The sequence below is a fragment of the Mesoplodon densirostris genome, chromosome 1 (assembly GCF_025265405.1).
Source record: "Mesoplodon densirostris isolate mMesDen1 chromosome 1, mMesDen1 primary haplotype, whole genome shotgun sequence".
NCBI classification, from domain to species: Eukaryota; Metazoa; Chordata; class Mammalia; order Artiodactyla; family Ziphiidae; genus Mesoplodon; species Mesoplodon densirostris.
In genome coordinates this window covers 130,681,547-130,704,104 of record NC_082661.1, presented here as the reverse complement: position 1 = coordinate 130,704,104, position 22,558 = coordinate 130,681,547, and positions in this window count along the sequence as shown.

The window sequence follows — 22,558 nt, the reverse complement described above, 5'->3', positions numbered from 1 at the left end:
GGAGCATTGCGATGACAAGGTTGTGGACCGTTGTGATGAAAAGCGCGTGGCATATTGTGATGACAAGGGTCATGGAGCATTGTTCTGACAAAGGCATGGAGCATTGTGATGACAAGGGTCACGGTGCATTGTGATTAATAGTTCATGGAACATTGTGGTTACAAAGGTCACAGAGCCGTGTGAGGATGCGGGCATGGACCATTGTGATGACAAACGTTATGAAGCATTGTGGTGACTGGAGTCATGGAGCATTGTGATGACAGGGGTCATGGAGCATTGTGATGACAAGGGCATGGAGCATTGTGATGACAGGGGCATGGAGCATTGGTCTGACAAGTTTCATAGATTATTGTGATGTCAGTGGGCATGGTGCATTGTGATGACAAGGGCATGGGGCATTGTGATGAGAAGGTCATGGAGTATTGTGAAGACAGGTGTCAGGGAGCATTGTGATGACATATGTCATGGTCCATTGCGATGACAATGGCATGAAGCATTGTGATGCCAAATGTAATGGAGCATTGTGATGACAAATATAATGGAGCATTGTGATGACAAGGGCTTGGAGCAGTATGATGACAAGGGCCATTGAGAATTTTCATGACAAGGTCGTGAAGCATTGTGATGACAAGGTCCTGGAGCATTGTGAGGAGAAAACCATGGAGCCTTGTGATGACAAGTCTCATGGAGCATACTGAAGAAAAGGGGCATGGAGCATTGTTATTACAGGGGTAATGGAGCATTGTGATGGCAAGGGCATGGAGCATTGTGATGAGAAGGCCAAGGAGCATTCTGATGACATGCGTCATTGAGCTTTGTGATGACAGGGGCATGGAGCATTGTGATTACAGGGGTCTTGGAGCATTGTGATGAAAAGGGCATGGATCCTTGTGAAGAAAAAGGCATGGAGCCTTGTCCTGACAGGGTTCAAGGAGCATACAGACAACAAGTGTCAGGGAGCATTTTGATGACAAGTGTACTGAGCATTGTGATGACAAAGGTCATGGAGCATTGTGATGAGAAGACCATGGATAATTGTGATGATGAGCGTCATGGGGCATTGTGATGACAAGTGTTATGGAATATTGTGATCACAAGGGTTTGGAGCATTGTGATGACAGAGCTCATGGAGCATTTTGATTTCATTGTGAAGACAATAGCCTGAAGCATTATGATGATGGGCATGGTGCATTGTGAAGACAGGGTTCATGGATCATTGAGATGAAAAGGGGCATGGAGAATTGTGATTACAGGGGTCTTGGAGAATTGTGATGAGAAGGGTCATGGAGCCTGGTGATGACAAGGCCATGGAACATCGTGATGGCATGGGTCATGGAGCATTGTTATGACAGGGGTAATGGAGCATTGTGATGGCAAGGTCATGGAGCATTGTGATGAGAAGGCCATGGAGCATTCTGATAACATGGGTCATGGAGCTTTGTGATGACAAGGGTATGGAGCATTGTGATTATAGGGGTCTTGGGGCATTGTGAGGACAAGGGTCATGGAGACTTGTGATGACAAGGCCGTGGAACGTTGTGATGGCAGCGGTCAAGGAGAATTGTTATGACAGGGGTAATGGAGCATTGTGATGGCAAGGGCATGGAGCATTGTGATGAGAATGCCATGGAGCATTCTGATGACATGCGTCATGAAGCTTTGTGATGACAAGGGCATGGAGCATTGTGATGAGAAGGGCATCGAGCAGTGTGATGACAAGCGTCATGGAGCTTTTGGATGACAATTGCATGGAACAATGTGATGAGAGGTTTCAGGGAGCATTGTGATGACAATTGCATGGAGCATTGTGACGCCAAGGGTCATCGAGCTTTGTGATGACAAAGTCATGGAGCATTTTGATGACAAGGGCATGGTGCATTGTGATGAGAAGGGCCGGGAGCATTGTGATGACAGCGTCATGGAGCAATTTGATGTAAAGGGTCATGGAACATTTTGATGACAGGGATTATGGAACATTGTGATGTCAGGTGTCATGGAGCATTTTGATGAAAAGGGTCATGGAGCATTTTGATGAGAGGGGTTATGGAACAGTGTGATGTCAGGGGTCATCGAACATTGTGATGATAAGTTCATGTAGCATTGTGATGACAGGAGTCATGGAACAATTTGATGACAGGGGTGAGGGAGTACTGTGATGAATAGTGATGTAACATTGTGATATCAGTGGTGAGAGAGCATTTTGATGAGAAGTGCATGGAGCATTGTGATGACAAGGTTTATGGAGCATTGTGATGACAAGATTGTGGAGCACTGTGATGACAAGCGCATGGAGCATTGTGATGACAAGGGTCATGGAGCATTGTGCTGAGAAAGGCATAGAGCATTGTGATGACAAGGGTCAAAGAGCATTGTGATGAAAACTTCATGAAGCATTGTGGTTAAAAAGGTCACAGAGACTGTTGATGACGAGGGCATGGACCATTGTGATGACAAATGTCATGAAGCATTGTGATGACTGGAGTCACGGAGCATTGTGATGACAGGGGTCATGGAGCATTGTGATAACAAGGGCATGGAGCATTGGTCTAATAAGTTTCATGGATTATTGCGATGACATTTGGAATGGCGCATTGTGATGACAAGGGCATGGAGCATTATGATGACCAGGTTATGCAGTATTGTGAAGACAGGTGTCAGGGAGCATTGTGATGACATATGTAATGGCCCATTGTGATGACAATGGCATGGAGCATTGTGATGCCAAGTGTCATGGATGATTCTGATGACAAAGGTAATGGAGCACTGTGATGACAATGGCTGGGAGCATTGTGATGACAAGGTTCAGGGCGCATTGTGCTGACAAGTGCATGGAGAATTGTGATGACAAGGGTCATGGAGCATTCTGATGACAAGCTTGTGGAGTATTTTGATGACAATGGCATGGAGCATTGTGATGAAAACCGCATGGGGCATTGTGATGAAAAAGGCATGGAGACTTTTTGTGACAGGGTTCAAGGAGCATTCTGACGACAAGTGTCAGGGAGCATTGTGATAACAAGTGTATTGAGAATTGTGATGACAAAGGTCATGGAGCATTGTGATGAAAAGGGCATGGAGTATTGTGATGACAGGCATCATGGAGCGTTGTGATGACAAGTGTTATGGAACATTGTGATCACAAGTGTTTGGAGCATTGTGATGACAGAGGTCATGGATCATTTTGATTTCAAGGAGCATGGAGCATTGTGATGACAAGGGCATGAAGCAATGTGATCCCAAGGTTCATGGAGGATTTTGATGACAATGGTAATGGAGGATTGTGATGACAAGCGCATAGAGAATTGTAATGACAATGTCATGTAGCATTTTGCTGACAAAGGCATGGAGCATTGTGATGACAGGTGTCATGGAGCACTGTGATGACAAGCGTCATGGAGCATTGTGAATACAGGGGTCATGGAGCATTGGGATGACAAGGGCATGTATCATTGTGATGACAAGTGTCATGGAGCATTGGGCTGAAAATGTTCATGGAGTATTGTGATGACAGGGGTCATGGAGCATTGGGATGACTAGGGAATGGAGCATTGTGATGACAAGAGTCCCGGATCATTGTGTTGTCAGGTGTCATGGAGCGTGGTGATGACAGTGGTCATGGAGCATGGTGATGATATTGGTCATGGAGCATTGTGATGAGAAGGTCATGGAGCATTGGGCTGAAAATGTTCATTGGGTATTGTGATGACAGGGGTCATGGAGCATTGTGATGACAAGGGAATGGAGCATGGTGATGACAAGGTCCTGGAGCCTTGTGATGACAAGTCTCATGGAGCATACTGATGAAAAGGGGCATGGAGCATTGTGATTACAGGGGTCTTGGAGCATTGTGATGACAAGGGCGTGGAGTATTCTGATGACATGCGTCATGGAGCTTTGTGATGACAAGCGCATGGAGCATTGTGATTACAGGGCCCTTGGAGCATTGTGATGAAAAGGGCATGGATCATTGTGAAGAAAAAGGCATGGAGCCTTGTCCTGACAGGGTTCAAGGAGCATACAGACAACAAGTGTCAGGGAGCATTTTGATGACAAGTGTTCTGAGCATTGTGATGACAAAGGTCATGGAGAATTGTGATGAGAAGACCATGGATAATTGTGATGACGAGCGTCACGGTGCATTGCGATGACAAGTGTTATGGAATATTGTGATCACAAGGGTTTGGAGCATTGTGATGACAGAGCTCATGGAGCATTTTGATTTCAGTGTGATGACAATAGCCTGAAGCGTTATGATGATGGGCATGGTGCATTGTGAAGACAGGGTTCATGGATCATTGAGATGAAAAGGGGCATGGAGAATTGTGATTACAGGGGTCTTGGAGCATTGTGATGAGAAGGGTCATGGAGCCTGGTGATGACAAGGCCATGGAACATCGTGATGGAATGGGTCATTGAGCATTGTTATGACAGGTGTAATGAGCTTTGTGATGACAAGGGTATGGAGCATTGTGATTACATGGGTCTTGGGGCATTGTGAGGACAAGGGTCATGGAGACTTGTGATGACAAGGCCGTGGAACGTTGTGATGGCAGGGGTCAAGGAGAATTGTTATGACAGGGGTAATGGAGCATTGTGATGGCAAGGGCATGGAGCATTGTGATGAGAAGGCCATGGAGCATTCTGATGACATGCGTCATGAAGCTTTGTGATGACAAGGGCATGGAGCATTGTGATGAGAAGGGCATCGAGCAGTGTGATGACAAGCGTCATGGAGCTTTTGGATGACAATTGCATGGAACAATGTGATGAGAGGTTTCATGGAGCATTGTGATGACAATTGCATGGAGCATTGTGACGCCAAGGGTCATCGAGCTTTGTGATGACAAAGGTCATGGAGCATTTTGATGACAAGGGCATGGTGCATTGTGATGAGAAGGGCCGGGAGCATTGTGATGACAGCGTCATGGAGCAATTTGATGTAAAGGGTCATGGAACATTTTGATGACAGGGATTATGGAACATTGTGATGTCAGGTGTCATGGAGCATTTTGATGAAAAGGGTCATGGAGCATTTTGATGAGAGGGGTTATGGAACAGTGTGATGTCAGGGGTCATCGAACATTGTGATGATAAGTTCATGTAGCATTGTGATGACAGGAGTCATGGAACAATTTGATGACAGGGGTGAGGGAGTACTGTGATGAATAGTGATGTAACATTGTGATATCAGTGGTGAGAGAGCATTTTGATGAGAAGTGCATGGAGCATTGTGATGACAAGGTTTATGGAGCATTGTGATGACAAGATTGTGGAGCACTGTGATGACAAGCGCATGGCACATTGTGATGACATGGGTCATGGAGCATTGTGCTGACAAGCGCATGGAGCATTGTGATGACAAGGGTCATGGAGCATTGTGCTGAGAAAGGCATAGAGCATTGTGATGACAAGGGTCAAAGAGCATTGTGATGAAAACTTCATGAAGCATTGTGGTTAAAAAGGTCACAGAGACTGTTGATGACGAGGGCATGGACCATTGTGATGACAAATGTCATGAAGCACTGTGATGACTGGAGTCACGGAGCATTGTGATGACAGGGGTCATGGAGCATTGTGATAACAAGGGCATGGAGCATTGTGATGACAAGGGCATGGAGCATTGGTCTAATAAGTTTCATGGATTATTGCGATGACATTTGGAATTGTGCATTGTGATGACAAGGGCATGGAGCATTGTGATGATCAGGTCATGCAGTATTGTGAAGAGAGGTGTCATGGAGCATTGTGATGACATATGTAATGGCCCATTGTGATGACAATGGCATGGAGCATTGTGATGCCACGTGTCATGGAGGATTCTGATGGCAAAGGTAATGGAGCACTGTGATGACAATGGCTGGGAGCATTGTGATGATAAGGGTCAGGGCGCACTGTGCTGACAAGTGCATGGAGAATTGTGATGACAAGGGTCATGGAGCATTCTGATGACAAGCTTGTGGAGTATTTTGATGACAATGGCATGGAGCATTGTGATGACAAATGTCATGAAGCATTGTGATGACTGGAGTAACGGAGCATTGTGATGACAGGGGTCATGGAGCATTGTGATAACAAGGGCATGTAGCATTGTGATGACAAGGGCATGGAGCATTGGTCTAATAAGTTTCATGGATTATTGCGATGACATTTGGAATGGCGCATTGTGATGACAAGGGCATGGAGCATTATGATGACCAGGTTATGCAGTATTGTGAAGACAGGTGTCAGGGAGCATTGTGATGACATATGTAATGGCCCATTGTGATGACAATGGCATGGAGCATTGTGATGCCAAGTGTCATGGATGATTCTGATGACAAAGGTAATGGAGCACTGTGATGACAATGGCTGGGAGCATTGTGATGACAAGGTTCAGGGCGCATTGTGCTGACAAGTGCATGGAGAATTGTGATGACAAGGGTCATGGAGCATTCTGATGACAAGCTTGTGGAGTATTTTGATGACAATGGCATGGAGCATTGTGATAAAAACCGCATGGGGCATTGTGATGAAAAAGGCATAGAGACTTTTTGTGACAGGGTTCAAGGAGCATTCTGACGACAAGTGTCAGGGAGCATTGTGATAACAAGTGTATTGAGAATTGTGATGACAAAGGTCATGGAGCATTGTGATGAAAAGGGCATGGAGTATTGTGATGACAGGCATCATGGAGCGTTGTGATGACAAGTGTTATGGAACATTGTGATCACAAGTGTTTGGAGCATTGTGATGACAGAGGTCACGGATCATTTTGATTTCAAGGAACATGGAGCATTGTGATGACAAGGGCATGAAGCAATGTGATCCCAAGGTTCATGGAGGATTTTGATGACAATGGTAATGGAGGATTGTGATGACAAGCGCATAGAGCATTGTAATGACAAGGTCATGTAGCATTTTGCTGACAAAGGCATGGAGCATTGTGATGACAGGTGTCATGGAGCACTGTGATGACAAGCGTCACGGAGCATTGTGAATACAGGGGTCATGGAGCATTGGGATGACAAGGGCATGGATCATTGTGATGACAAGTGTCATGGAGCATTGGGCTGAAAATGTTCATGGAGTATTGTGATGACAGGGGTCATGGAGCATTGGGATGACTAGGCAATGGAGCATTGTGATGACAAGAGTCCCGGATCATTGTGTTGTCAGGTGTCATGGAGCGTGGTGATGACTGTGGTCATGGAGCATGGTGATGATATTGGTCATGGAGCATTGTGATGAGAAGGTCATGGAGCATTGGGCTGAAAATGTTCATTGGGTATTGTGATGCCAGGGGTCATGGAGCATTGTGATGACAAGGGAATGGAGCATGGTGATGACAAGGTCCTGGAGCAATGTGATGAGAAGACCATGGTGCCTTGTGATGACAAGTCTCATGGAGCATACTGATGAAAAGGGGCATGGAACATTGTGATTACAGGGGTCTTGGAGCATTGTGATGACAAGGGCATGGAGTATTCTGATGACATGCGTCATGGAGCTTTGTGATGACAAGGGCATGGAGCATTGTGATTACAGGGGCCTTGGAGCATTGTGATGAAAAGGGCATGGATCATTGTGAAGAAAAAAGCATGGAGCCTTGTCCTGACAGGGTTCAAGGAGCATACAGACAACAAGTGTCAGGGAGCATTTTGATGACAAGTGTACTGAGCATTGTGATGACAAAGGTCATGGAGCATTGTGATGAGAAGACCATGGATAATTGTGATGACGAGCGTCACGGTGCATTGCGATGACAAGTGTTATGGAATATTGTGATCACAAGGGTTTGGAGCATTGTGCTGACAGAGCTCATGGAGCATTTTGATTTCAGTGTGATGACAATAGCCTGAAGCGTTATGATGATGGGCATGGTGCATTGTGAAGACAGGGTTCATGGATCATCGAGATGAAAAGGGGCATGGAGAATTGTGATTACAGGGGTCTTGGAGCATTGTGATGAGAAGGGTCATGGAGCCTGGTGATGACAAGGCCATGGAACATCGTGATGGAATGGGTCATTGAGCATTGTTATGACAGGTGTAATGAGCTTTGTGATGACAATGGTATGGAGCATTGTGATTACAGGGGTCTTGGGGCATTGTGAGGACAAGGGTCATGGAGACTTGTGATGACAAGGCCGTGGAACGTTGTGATGGCAGGGGTCAAGGAGCCTTTTTATGACAGGGGTAATGGAGCATTGTGATGGCAAGGGCATGGAGCATTGTGATGAGAAGGCCATGGAGCATTCTGATGACATGCGTCATGAAGCTTTGTGATGACAAGGGCATGGAGCATTGTGATGAGAAGGGCATCGAGCAGTGTGATGACAAGCGTCATGGAGCTTTTGGATGACAATTGCATGGAACAATGTGATGAGAGGTTTCATGGAGCATTGTGATGACAATTGCATGGAGCATTGTGACGCCAAGGGTCATCGAGCTTTGTGATGACAAAGGTCATGGAGCATTTTGATGACAAGGGCATGGTGCATTGTGATGAGAAGGGCCGGGAGCATTGTGATGACAGCGTCATGGAGCAATTTGATGTAAAGGGTCATGGAACATTTTGATGACAGGGATTATGGAACATTGTGATGTCAGGTGTCATGGAGCATTTTGATGAAAAGGGTCATGGAGCATTTTGATGACAGGGGTTATGGAACAGTGTGATGTCAGGCGTCATCGAACATTGTGATGATAAGTTCATGTAGCATTGTGATGACAGGAGTCATGGAACAATTTGATGACAGGGGTGAGGGAGTACTGTGATGAATAGTGATGTAACATTGTGATATCAGTGGTGAGAGAGCATTTTGATGAGAAGTGCATGGAGCATTGTGATGACAAGGATTATGGAGCATTGTGATGACAAGATTGTGGAGCACTGTGATGATAAGCGCATGGCACATTGTGATGACATGGGTCATGGAGCATTGTGCTGACAAGCGCATGGAGCATTGTGATGACAAGGGGCATGGAGCATTGTGCTGAGAAAGGCATAGAGCATTGTGATGACAAGGGTCAAAGAGCATTGTGATGAAAACTTCATGAAGCATTGTGGTTAAAAAGGTCACAGAGACTGTTGATGACGAGGGCATGGACCATTGTGATGACAAATGTCATGAAGCATTGTGATGACTGGAGTCACGGAGCATTGTGATGACAGGGGTCATGGAGCATTGTGATAACAAGGGCATGGAGCATTGTGATGACAAGGGCATGGAGCATTGGTCTAATAAGTTTCATGGATTATTGCGATGACAGTTGGAATGGCGCATTGTGATGACAAGGGCATGGAGCATTGTGATGATCAGGTCATGCAGTATTGTGAAGAGAGGTGTCAGGGAGCATTGTGATGACATATGTAATGGCCCATTGTGATGACAATGGCATGGAGCATTGTGATGCCAAGTGTCATGGAGGATTCTGATGACAAAGGTAATGGAGCACTGTGATGACAATGGCAGGGAGCATTGTGATGATAAGGGTCAGGGCGCACTGTGCTGACAAGTGCATGGAGAATTGTGATGACAAGGGTCATGGAGCATTCTGATGACAAGCTTGTGGAATATTTTGATGACAATGGCATGGAGCATTGTGATGAAAAATGTCATGAAGCATTGTGATGACTGGAGTCATGGAGCATTGTGATGACAGGGGTCATGGAGCATTGTGATAAGAAGGGCATGGAGCATTGTGATGACAGGGGCATGGAGCATTGGTCTAATAAGTTTCATGGATTATTGCGATGACATTTGGAATGGCGCATTGTGATGACAAGGGCATGGAGCATTATGATGACCAGGTTATGCAGTATTGTGAAGACAGGTGTCAGGGAGCATTGTGATGACATATGTAATGGCCCATTGTGATGACAATGGCATGGAGCATTGTGATGCCAAGTGTCATGGATGATTCTGATGACAAAGGTAATGGAGCACTGTGATGACAATGGCTGGGAGCATTGTGATGACAAGGTTCAGGGCGCATTGTGCTGACAAGTGCATGGAGAATTGTGATGACAAGGGTCATGGAGCATTCTGATGACAAGCTTGTGGAGTATTTTGATGACAATGGCATGGAGCATTGTGATGAAAACCGCATGGGGCATTGTGATGAAAAAGGCATAGAGACTTTTTGTGACAGGGTTCAAGGAGCATTCTGACGACAAGTGTCAGGGAGCATTGTGATAACTAGTGTATTGAGAATTGTGATGACAAAGGTCATGGAGCATTGTGATGAAAAGGGCATGGAGTATTGTGATGACAGGCATCATGGAGCGTTGTGATGACAAGTGTTATGGAACATTGTGATCACAAGTGTTTGGAGCATTGTGATGACAGAGGTCATGGATCATTTTGATTTCAAGGAGCATGGAGCATTGTGATGACAAGGGCATGAAGCAATGTGATCCCAAGGTTCATGGAGGATTTTGATGACAATGGTAATGGAGGATTGTGATGACAAGCGCATAGAGCATTGTAATGACAAGGTCATGTAGCATTTTGCTGACAAAGGCATGGAGCATTGTGATGACAGGTGTCATGGAGCACTGTGATGACAAGCGTCACGGAACATTGTGAATAGAGGGGTCATGGAGCATTGGGATGACAAGGGCATGCATCATTGTGATGACAAGTGTCATGGAGCATTGGGCTGAAAATGTTCATGGAGTATTGTGATGACAGGGGTCATGGAGCATTGGGATGACTAGGGAATGGAGCATTGTGATGACAAGAGTCCCGGATCATTGTGTTGTCATGTGTCATGGATCGTGGTGATGACAGTGGTCATGGAGCATGGTGATGATATTGGTCATGGAGCATTGTGATGAGAAGGTGATGGAGCATTGGGCTGAAAATGTTCATTGGGTATTGTGATGACAGGGGTCATGGAGCATTGTGATGACAAGGGAATGGAGCATGGTGATGACAAGGTCCTGGAGCAATGTGATGAGAAGACCATGGAGCCTTGTGATGACAAGTCTCATGGAGCATACTGATGAAAAGGGGCATGGAACATTGTGATTACAGGGGTCTTGGAGCATTGTGATGACAAGGGCATGGAGTATTCTGATGACATGCGTCATGGAGCTTTGTGATGACAAGGGCATGGAGCATTGTGATTACAGGGCCCTTGGAGCATTGTGATGAAAAGGGCATGGATCATTGTGAAGAAAAAGGCATGGAGCCTTGTCCTGACAGGGTTCAAGGAGCATACAGACAACAAGTGTCAGGGAGCATTTTGATGACAAGTGTTCTGAGCATTGTGATGACAAAGGTCATGGAGCATTGTGATGAGAAGACCATGGATAATTGTGATGACGAGCGTCACGGTGCATTGCGATGACAAGTGTTATGGAATATTGTGATCACAAGGGTTTGGAGCATTGTGATGACAGAGCTCATGGAGCATTTTGATTTCAGTGTGATGACAATAGCCTGAAGCATTATGATGATGGGCATGGTGCATTGTGAAGACAGGGTTCATGGATCATTGAGATGAAAAGGGGCATGGAGAATTGTGATTACAGGGGTCTTGGAGAATTGTGATGAGAAGGGTCATGGAGCCTTGTGATGACAAGGCCATGGAACATCATGATGGAATGGGTCATTGAGCATTGTTATGACAGCTGTAATGAGCTTTGTGATGACAAGGGTATGGAGCATTGTGATTACATGGGTCTTGGGGCATTGTGAGGACAAGGGTCATGGAGACTTGTGATGACAAGGCCGTGGAACGTTGTGATGGCAGGGGTCAAGGAGCCTTTTTATGACAGGGGTAATGGAGCATTGTGATGGCAAGGGCATGGAGCAGTATGATGACAAGGGCCATTGAGAATTTTCATGACAAGGTCGTGAAGCATTGTGATGACAAGGTCCTGGAGCATTGTGAGGAGAAAACCATGGAGCCTTGTGATGACAAGTCTCATGGAGCATACTGAAGAAAAGGGGCATGGAGCATTGTTATTACAGGGGTAATGGAGCATTGTGATGGCAAGGGCATGGAGCATTGTGATGAGAAGGCCAAGGAGCATTCTGATGACATGCGTCATTGAGCTTTGTGATGACAGGGGCATGGAGCATTGTGATTACAGGGGTCTTGGAGCATTGTGATGAAAAGGGCATGGATCCTTGTGAAGAAAAAGGCATGGAGCCTTGTCCTGACAGGGTTCAAGGAGCATACAGACAACAAGTGTCAGGGAGCATTTTGATGACAAGTGTACTGAGCATTGTGATGACAAAGGTCATGGAGCATTGTGATGAGAAGACCATGGATAATTGTGATGACGAGCGTCATGGGGCATTGTGATGACAAGTGTTATGGAATATTGTGATCACAAGGGTTTGGAGCATTGTGATGACAGAGCTCATGGAGCATTTTGATTTCATTGTGAAGACAATAGCCTGAAGCATTATGATGATGGGCATGGTGCATTGTGAAGACAGGGTTCATGGATCATTGAGATGAAAAGGGGCATGGAGAATTGTGATTACAGGGGTCTTGGAGAATTGTGATGAGAAGGGTCATGGAGCCTGGTGATGACAAGGCCATGGAACATCGTGATGGCATGGGTCATGGAGCATTGTTATGACAGGGGTAATGGAGCATTGTGATGGCAAGGTCATGGAGCATTGTGATGAGAAGGCCATGGAGCATTCTGATGACATGGGTCATGGAGCTTTGTGATGACAAGGGTATGGAGCATTGTGATTATAGGCGTCTTGGGGCATTGTGAGGACAAGGGTCATGGAGACTTGTGATGACAAGGCCGTGGAACGTTGTGATGGCAGCGGTCAAGGAGAATTGTTATGACAGGGGTAATGGAGCATTGTGATGGCAAGGGCATGGAGCATTGTGATGAGAAGGCCATGGAGCATTCTGATGACATGCGTCATGAAGCTTTGTGATGACAAGGGCATGGAGCATTGTGATGAGAAGGGCATCGAGCAGTGTGATGACAAGCGTCATGGAGCTTTTGGATGACAATTGCATGGAACAATGTGATGAGAGGTTTCATGGAGCATTGTGATGACAATTGCATGGAGCATTGTGACGCCAAGGGTCATCGAGCTTTGTGATGACAAAGTCATGGAGCATTTTGATGACAAGGGCATGGTGCATTGTGATGAGAAGGGCCGGGAGCATTGTGATGACAGCGTCATGGAGCAATTTGATGTAAAGGGTCATGGAACATTTTGATGACAGGGATTATGGAACATTGTGATGTCAGGTGTCATGGAGCATTTTGATGAAAAGGGTCATGGAGCATTTTGATGACAGGGGTTATGGAACAGTGTGATGTCAGGGGTCATCGAACATTGTGATGATAAGTTCATGTAGCATTGTGATGACAGGAGTCATGGAACAATTTGATGACAGGGGTGAGGGAGTACTGTGATGAATAGTGATGTAACATTGTGATATCAGTGGTGAGAGAGCATTTTGATGAGAAGTGCATGGAGCATTGTGATGACAAGGTTTATGGAGCATTGTGATGACAAGATTGTGGAGCACTGTGATGACAAGCGCATGGCACATTGTGATGACATGGGTCATGGAGCATTGTGCTGACAAGCGCATGGAGCATTGTGATGACAAGGGTCATGGAGCATTGTGCTGAGAAAGGCATAGAGCATTGTGATGACAAGGGTCAAAGAGCATTGTGATGAAAACTTCATGAAGCATTTTGGTTAAAAAGGTCACAGAGACTGTTGATGACGAGGGCATGGACCATTGTGATGACAAATGTCATGAAGCATTGTGATGACTGGAGTCACGGAGCATTGTGATGACAGGGGTCATGGAGCATTGTGATAACAAGGGCATGGAGCATTGTGATGACAAGGGCATGGAGCATTGGTCTAATAAGTTTCATGGATTATTGCGATGACATTTGGAATTGTGCATTGTGATGACAAGGGCATGGAGCATTATGATGACCAGGCCATGCAGTATTGTGAAGACAGGTGTCAGGGAGCATTGTGATGACATATGTAATGGCCCATTGTGATGACAATGGCATGGAGCATTGTGATGCCAAGTGTCATGGATGATTCTGATGACAAAGGTAATGGAGCACTGTGATGACAATGGCTGGGAGCATTGTGATGACAAGGTTCAGGGCGCATTGTGCTGACAAGTGCATGGAGAATTGTGATGACAAGGGTCATGGAGCATTCTGATGACAAGCTTGTGGAGTATTTTGATGACAATGGCATGGAGCATTGTGATGAAAACCGCATGGGGCATTGTGATGAAAAAGGCATGGAGACTTTTTGTGATAGGGTTCAAGGAGCATTCTGACGACAAGTGTCAGGGAGCATTGTGATAACAAGTGTATTGAGAATTGTGATGACAAAGGTCATGGAGCATTGTGATGAAAAGGGCATGGAGTATTGTGATGACAGGCATCATGGAGCGTTGTGATGACAAGTGTTATGGAACATTGTGATCACAAGTGTTTGGAGCATTGTGATGACAGAGGTCATGGATCATTTTGATTTCAAGGAGCATGGAGCATTGTGATGACAAGGGCATGAAGCAATGTGATCCCAAGGTTCATGGAGGATTTTGATGACAATGGTAATGGAGGATTGTGATGACAAGCGCATAGAGCATTGTAATGACATGGTCATGTAGCATTTTGCTGACAAAGGCATGGAGCATTGTGATGACAGGTGTCATGGAGCACTGTGATGACAAGCGTCACGGAGCATTGTGAATACAGGGGTCATGGAGCATTGGGATGACAAGGGCATGGATCATTGTGATGACAAGTGTCATGGAGCATTGGGCTGAAAATGTTCATGGAGTATTGTGATGACAGGGGTCATGGAGCATTGGGATGACTAGGCAATGGAGCATTGTGATGACAAGAGTCCCGGATCATTGTGTTGTCATGTGTCATGGAGCGTGGTGATGACAGTGGTCATGGAGCATGGTGATGATATTGGTCATGGAGCATTGTGATGAGAAGGTCATGGAGCATTTGGCTGAAAATGTTCATTGGGTATTGTGATGACAGGGGTCATGGAGCATTGTGATGACAAGGGAATGGAGCATGGTGATGACAAGGTCCTGGAGCAATGTGATGAGAAGACCATGGAGCCTTGTGATGACAAGTCTCATGGAGCATACTGATGAAAAGGGGCATGGAGCATTGTGATTACAGGGGCCTTGGAGCATTGTGATGAAAAGGGAATGGATCATTGTGAAGAAAAAGGCATGGAGCCTTGTCCTGACAGGGTTCAAGGAGCATACAGACAACAAGTGTCAGGGAGCATTTTGATGACAAGTGTTCTGAGCATTGTGATGACAAAGGTCATGGAGCATTGTGATGAGAAGACCATGGATAATTGTGATGACGAGCGTCACGGTGCATTGCGATGACAAGTGTTATGGAATATTGTGATCACAAGGGTTTGGAGCATTGTGATGACAGAGCTCATGGAGCATTTTGATTTCAGTGTGATGACAATAGCCTGAAGCATTATGATGATGGGCATGGTGCATTGTGAAGACAGGGTTCATGGATCATTGAGATGAAAAAGGGCATGGAGAATTGTGATTACAGGGGTCTTGGAGCATTGTGATGAGAAGGGTCATGGAGCCTTGTGATGACAAGGCCATGGAACATCGTGATGGAATGGGTCATTGAGCATTGTTATGACAGGTGTAATGAGCTTTGTGATGACAAGGGTATGGAGCATTGTGATTACATGGGTCTTGGGGCATTGTGAGGACAAGGGTCATGGAGACTTGTGATGACAAGGCCGTGGAACGTTGTGATGGCAGGGGTCAAGGAGCCTTGTTATGACAGGGGTAATGGAGCATTGTGATGGCAAGGGCATGGAGCATTGTGAAGAAAATGGCATGGAGCCTTGTCATGACAGGGTTCAAGGAGCATACAGACAACAAATGTCAGGGAGCATTTTTTGACAAGTGTACTGAGCATTGTGATGACAAAGGTCATGGAGCATTTTGATGAGTAGACCATGGATAATTGTGATGACGAGCGTCATGGGGCATTGTGATGACAAGTGTTATGGAATATTGTGATCACAAGTGTTTGAAGAATTGTGATGACAGAGGTCATGGAGCATTTTGATTTCATTGTGATGACAATAGCCTGAAGCATTTTGATGATGGACAGGGTGCATTGTGATGACAGGGTGCATGGATTATTGAGATGAACAGGGGCATGGAGCATTGTGATTACAGAGGTCTTAGAGCATTTTGATGACAAGGGCACGGAGCATTGTGATTACAGGGGTCTTGGAGCATTGTGATGACAAGTGTCATGGAGGCTTGTGATGACAAGGCCGTGGAACATTGTGATGGCAGGGATCATTGAGCATTGTTATGACAGAGGTAATGGAGCATTGTGACGAGAAGGGCATGGAGCATTGGTCTGAAATGTTTCATTGATTATTGTGCTGAGAGTGGGCATGGGGCATTGTGATGACAAGGGCATGGAACACTGTGATACATGGGTCATGGAGGATTGTAATGACAAGGGCATGGAGCATTGTGATGAGAAGGGCATCGAGCATTGTGATGACAAGTGTCATGGAGCTTTGTGATGACAAGGGCATGGAGCAATGTGATGAGAGGATTCATGGAGCATTGTGCTGACAATGATATGGAGCATTGAGATGACAAGGGTCATGGAGCTTTGTGATGACAAAGGTCATGGAGCATTTTGATGACATGGGCGTGGTGCATTGTGATGAGAAGGGCAGGGAGTATTTTGATGACAGGGTCATGCAGCAATTTGATGAAAAGTGTAATGGAACATTTTGATGACAGGGTTTATAGAACTTTGTGATGTCAGGGGTCATTGAGCTTTGGGATGAAAAGGGTCATGGTGCATTTTGATGACAGGGGTTATGGAACATTGTGATGTCAAGGGTCATGGAACATTGTGATGATAAGGGGATGTAGCATTGTGATGACAGGGGTCATGGAACATTGTGATTACAGGGGTGATGGAGTATTGTGATGACTAGTGATGGAGCATTGTGATATCTCTGGTGAGAGAGCATTTTGATGATAAGTGCATGGAGCATTGTGATGACAAGGTTTATGGAGCATTGCGATGACAAGGTTGTGGACCGTTGTGATGAAAAGCGCGTGGCATATTGTGATGACAAGGGTCATGGAGCATTGTTCTGACAAAGGCATGGAGCATTGTGATGACAAGGGTCACGGTGCATTGTGATTAATAGTTCATGGAACATTGTGGTTACAAAGGTCACAGAGCCTTGTGATGACGCGGGCATGGACCATTGTGATGACAAACGTTATGAAGCATTGTGGTGACTGGAGTCACGGAGCATTGTGATGACAGGGGTCATGGAGCATTGTGATGACAAGGGCATGGAGCATTGTGATGACAGGGGCATGGAGCATTGGTCTGACAAGTTTCATAGATTATTGTGATGTCAGTGGGCATGGTGCATTGTGATGACAAGGGCATGGGGCATTGTGATGAGAAGGTCATGGAGTATTGTGAAGACAGGTGTCAGGGAGCATTGTGATGACATATGTCATGGTCCATTGCGATGACAATGGCATGAAGCATTGTGATGCCAAATGTAATGGAGCATTGTGATGACAAATATAATGGAGCATTGTGATGACAAGGGCTTGGAGCAGTATGATGACAAGGGCCATTGAGAATTTTCATGATAAGGTCGTGAAGCATTGTGATGACAAGGTCCTGGAGCATTGTGAGGAGAAAACCATGGAGCCTTGTGATGACAAGTCTCATGGAGCATACTGAAGAAAAGGGGCATGGAGCATTGTTATTACAGGGGTAATGGAGCATTGTGATGGCAAGGGCATGGAGCATTGTGATGAGAAGGCCAAGGAGCATTCTGATGACATGCGTCATTGAGCTTTGTGATGACAGGTGCATGGAGCATTGTGATTACAGGGGTCTTGGAGCATTGTGATGAAAAGGGCATGGATCCTTGTGAAGAAAAAGGCATGGAGCCTTGTCCTGACAGGGTTCAAGGAGCATACAGACAACAAGTGTCAGGGAGCATTTTGATGACAAGTGTACTGAGCATTGTGATGACAAAGGTCATGGAGCATTGTGATGAGAAGACCATGGATAATTGTGATGATGAGCGTCATGGGGCATTGTGATGACAAGTGTTATGGAATATTGTGATCACAAGGGTTTGGAGCATTGTGATGACAGAGCTCATGAAGCATTTTGATTTCATTGTGAAGACAATAGCCTGAAGCATTATGATGATGGGCATGGTGCATTGTGAAGACAGGGTACATGGATCATTGAGATGAAAAGGGGCATGGAGAATTGTGATTACAGGGGTCTTGGAGAATTGTGATGAGAAGGGTCATGGAGCCTGGTGATGACAAGGCCATGGAACATCGTGATGGCATGGGTCATGGAGCATTGTTATGACAGGGGTAATGGAGCATTGTGATGGCAAGGTCATGGAGCATTGTGATGAGAAGGCCATGGAGCATTCTGATGACATGGGTCATGGAGCTTTGTGATGACAAGGGTATGGAGCATTGTGATTATAGGGGTCTTGGGGCATTGTGAGGACAAGGGTCATGGAGACTTGTGATGACAAGGCCGTGGAACGTTGTGATGGCAGCGGTCAAGGAGAATTGTTATGACAGGGGTAATGGAGCATTGTGATGGCAAGGGCATGGAGCATTGTGATGAGAATGCCATGGAGCATTCTGATGACATGCGTCATGAAGCTTTGGGATGACAAGGGCATGGAGCATTGTGATGAGAAGGGCATCGAGCAGTGTGATGACAAGCGTCATGGAGCTTTTGGATGACAATTGCATGGAACAATGTGATGAGAGGTTTCATGGAGCATTGTGATGACAATTGCATGGAGCATTGTGACGCCAAGGGTCATCGAGCTTTGTGATGACAAAGTCATGGAGCATTTTGATGACAAGGGCATGGTGCATTGTGATGAGAAGGGCCGGGAGCATTGTGATGACAGCGTCATGGAGCAGTTTGATGTAAAGGGTCATGGAACATTTTGATGACAGGGATTATGGAACATTGTGATGTCAGGTGTCATGGAGCATTTTGATGAAAAGGGTCATGGAGCATTTTGATGAGAGGGGTTATGGAACAGTGTGATGTCAGGGGTCATCGAACATTGTGATGATAAGTTCATGTAGCATTGTGATGACAGGAGTCATGGAACAATTTGATGACAGGGGTGAGGGAGTACTGTGATGAATAGTGATGTAACATTGTGATATCAGTGGTGAGAGAGCATTTTGATGAGAAGTGCATGGAGCATTGTGATGACAAGGTTTATGGAGCATTGTGATGACAAGATTGTGGAGCACTGTGATGACAAGCGCATGGCACATTGTGATGACATGGGTCATGGAGCATTGTGCTGACAAGCGCATGGAGCATTGTGATGACAAGGGTCATGGAGCATTGTGCTGAGAAAGGCATAGAGCATTGTGATGACAAGGGTCAAAGAGCATTGTGATGAAAACTTCATGAAGCATTGTGGTTAAAAAGGTCACAGAGACTGTTGATGACGAGGGCATGGACCATTGTGATGACAAATGTCATGAAGCATTGTGATGACTGGAGTCACGGAGCATTGTGATGACAGGGGTCATGGAGCATTGTGATAACAAGGGCATGGAGCATTGTGATGACAAGGGCATGGAGCATTGTTCTAATAAGTTTCATGGATTATTGCGATGACATTTGGAATGGCGCATTGTGATGACAAGGGCATGGAGCATTATGATGACCAGGTTATGCAGTATTGTGAAGAGAGGTGTCAGGGAGCATTGTGATGACATATGTAATGGCCCATTGTGATGACAATGGCATGGAGCATTGTGATGCCAAGTGTCATGGATGATTCTGATGACAAAGGTAATGGAGCACTGTGATGACAATGGCTGGGAGCATTGTGATGACAAGGTTCAGGGCGCATTGTGCTGACAAGTGCATGGAGAATTGTGATGACAAGGGTCATGGAGCATTCTGATGACAAGCTTGTGGAGTATTTTGATGACAATGGCATGGAGCATTGTGATGAAAACCGCATGGGGCATTGTGATGAAAAAGGCATGGAGACTTTTTGTGACAGGGTTCAAGGAGCATTCTGACGACAAGTGTCAGGGAGCATTGTGATAACAAGTGTATTGAGAATTGTGATGACAAAGGTCATGGAGCATTGTGATGAAAAGGGCATGGAGTATTGTGATGACAGGCATCATGGAGCGTTGTGATGACAAGTGTTATGGAACATTGTGATCACAAGTGTTTGGAGCATTGTGATGACAGAGGTCATGGATCATTTTGATTTCAAGGAGCATGGAGCATTGTGATGACAAGGGCATGAAGCAATGTGATCCCAAGGTTCATGGAGGATTTTGATGACAATGGTAATGGAGGATTGTGATGACAAGCGCATAGAGAATTGTAATGACAATGTCATGTAGCATTTTGCTGACAAAGGCATGGAGCATTGTGATGACAGGTGTCATGGAGCACTGTGATGACAAGCGTCATGGAGCATTGTGAATACAGGGGTCATGGAGCATTGGGATGACAAGGGCATGTATCATTGTGATGACAAGTGTCATGGAGCATTGGGCTGAAAATGTTCATGGAGTATTGTGATGACAGGGGTCATGGAGCATTGGGATGACTAGGGAATGGAGCATTGTGATGACAAGAGTCCCGGATCATTGTGTTGTCAGGTGTCATGGAGCGTGGTGATGACAGTGGTCATGGAGCATGGTGATGATATTGGTCATGGAGCATTGTGATGAGAAGGTCATGGAGCATTGGGCTGAAAATGTTCCTTGGGTATTGTTATGACAGGGGTCATGGAGCATTGTGATGACAAGGGAATGGAACATGGTGATGACAAGGTCCTGGAGCCTTGTGATGACAAGTCTCATGGAGCATACTGATGAAAAGGGGCATGGAACATTGTGATTACAGGGGTCTTGGAGCATTGTGATGACAAGGGCGTGGAGTATTCTGATGACATGCGTCATGGAGCTTTGTGATGACAAGCGCATGGAGCATTGTGATTACAGGGCCCTTGGAGCATTGTGATGAAAAGGGCATGGATCATTGTGAAGAAAAAGGCATGGAGCCTTGTCCTGACAGGGTTCAAGGAGCATACAGACAACAAGTGTCAGGGAGCATTTTGATGACAAGTGTTCTGAGCATTGTGATGACAAAGGTCATGGAGCATTGTGATGAGAAGACCATGGATAATTGTGATGACGAGCGTCACGGTGCATTGCGATGACAAGTGTTATGGAATATTGTGATCACAAGGGTTTGGAGCATTGTGATGACAGAGCTCATGGAGCATATTGATTTCAGTGTGATGACAATAGCCTGAAGCGTTATGATGATGGGCATGGTGCATTGTGAAGACAGGGTTCATGGATCATTGAGATGAAAAGGGGCATGGAGAATTGTGATTACAGGGGTCTTGGAGCATTGTGATGAGAAGGGTCATGGAGCCTGGTGATGACAAGGCCATGGAACATCGTGATGGAATGGGTCATTGAGCATTGTTATGACACGTGTAATGAGCTTTGTGATGACAAGGGTATGGAGCATTGTGATTACATGGGTCTTGGGGCATTGTGAGGACAAGGGTCATGGAGACTTGTGATGACAAGGCCGTGGAACGTTGTGATGGCAGGGGTCAAGGAGAATTGTTATGACAGGGGTAATGGAGCATTGTGATGGCAAGGGCATGGAGCATTGTGATGAGAAGGCCATGGAGCATTCTGATGACATGCGTCATGAAGCTTTGTGATGACAAGGGCATGGAGCATTGTGATGAGAAGGGCATCGAGCAGTGTGATGACAAGCGTCATGGAGCTTTTGGATGACAATTGCATGGAACAATGTGATGAGAGGTTTCATGGAGCATTGTGATGACAATTGCATGGAGCATTGTGACGCCAAGGGTCATCGAGCTTTGTGATGACAAAGGTCATGGAGCATTTTGATGACAAGGGCATGGTGCATTGTGATGAGAAGGGCCGGGAGCATTGTGATGACAGCGTCATGGAGCAATTTGATGTAAAGGGTCATGGAACATTTTGATGACAGGGATTATGGAACATTGTGATGTCAGGTGTCATGGAGCATTTTGATGAAAAGGGTCATGGAGCATTTTGATGAGAGGGGTTATGGAACAGTGTGATGTCAGGGGTCATCGAACATTGTGATGATAAGTTCATGTAGCATTGTGATGACAGGAGTCATGGAACAATTTGATGACAGGGGTGAGGGAGTACTGTGATGAATAGTGATGTAACATTGTGATATCAGTGGTGAGAGAGCATTTTGATGAGAAGTGCATGGAGCATTGTGATGACAAGGTTTATGGAGCATTGTGATGACAAGATTGTGGAGCACTGTGATGACAAGCGCATGGCACATTGTGATGACATGGGTCATGGAGCATTGTGCTGACAAGCGCATGGAGCATTGTGATGACAAGGGTCATGGAGCATTGTGCTGAGAAAGGCATAGAGCATTGTGATGA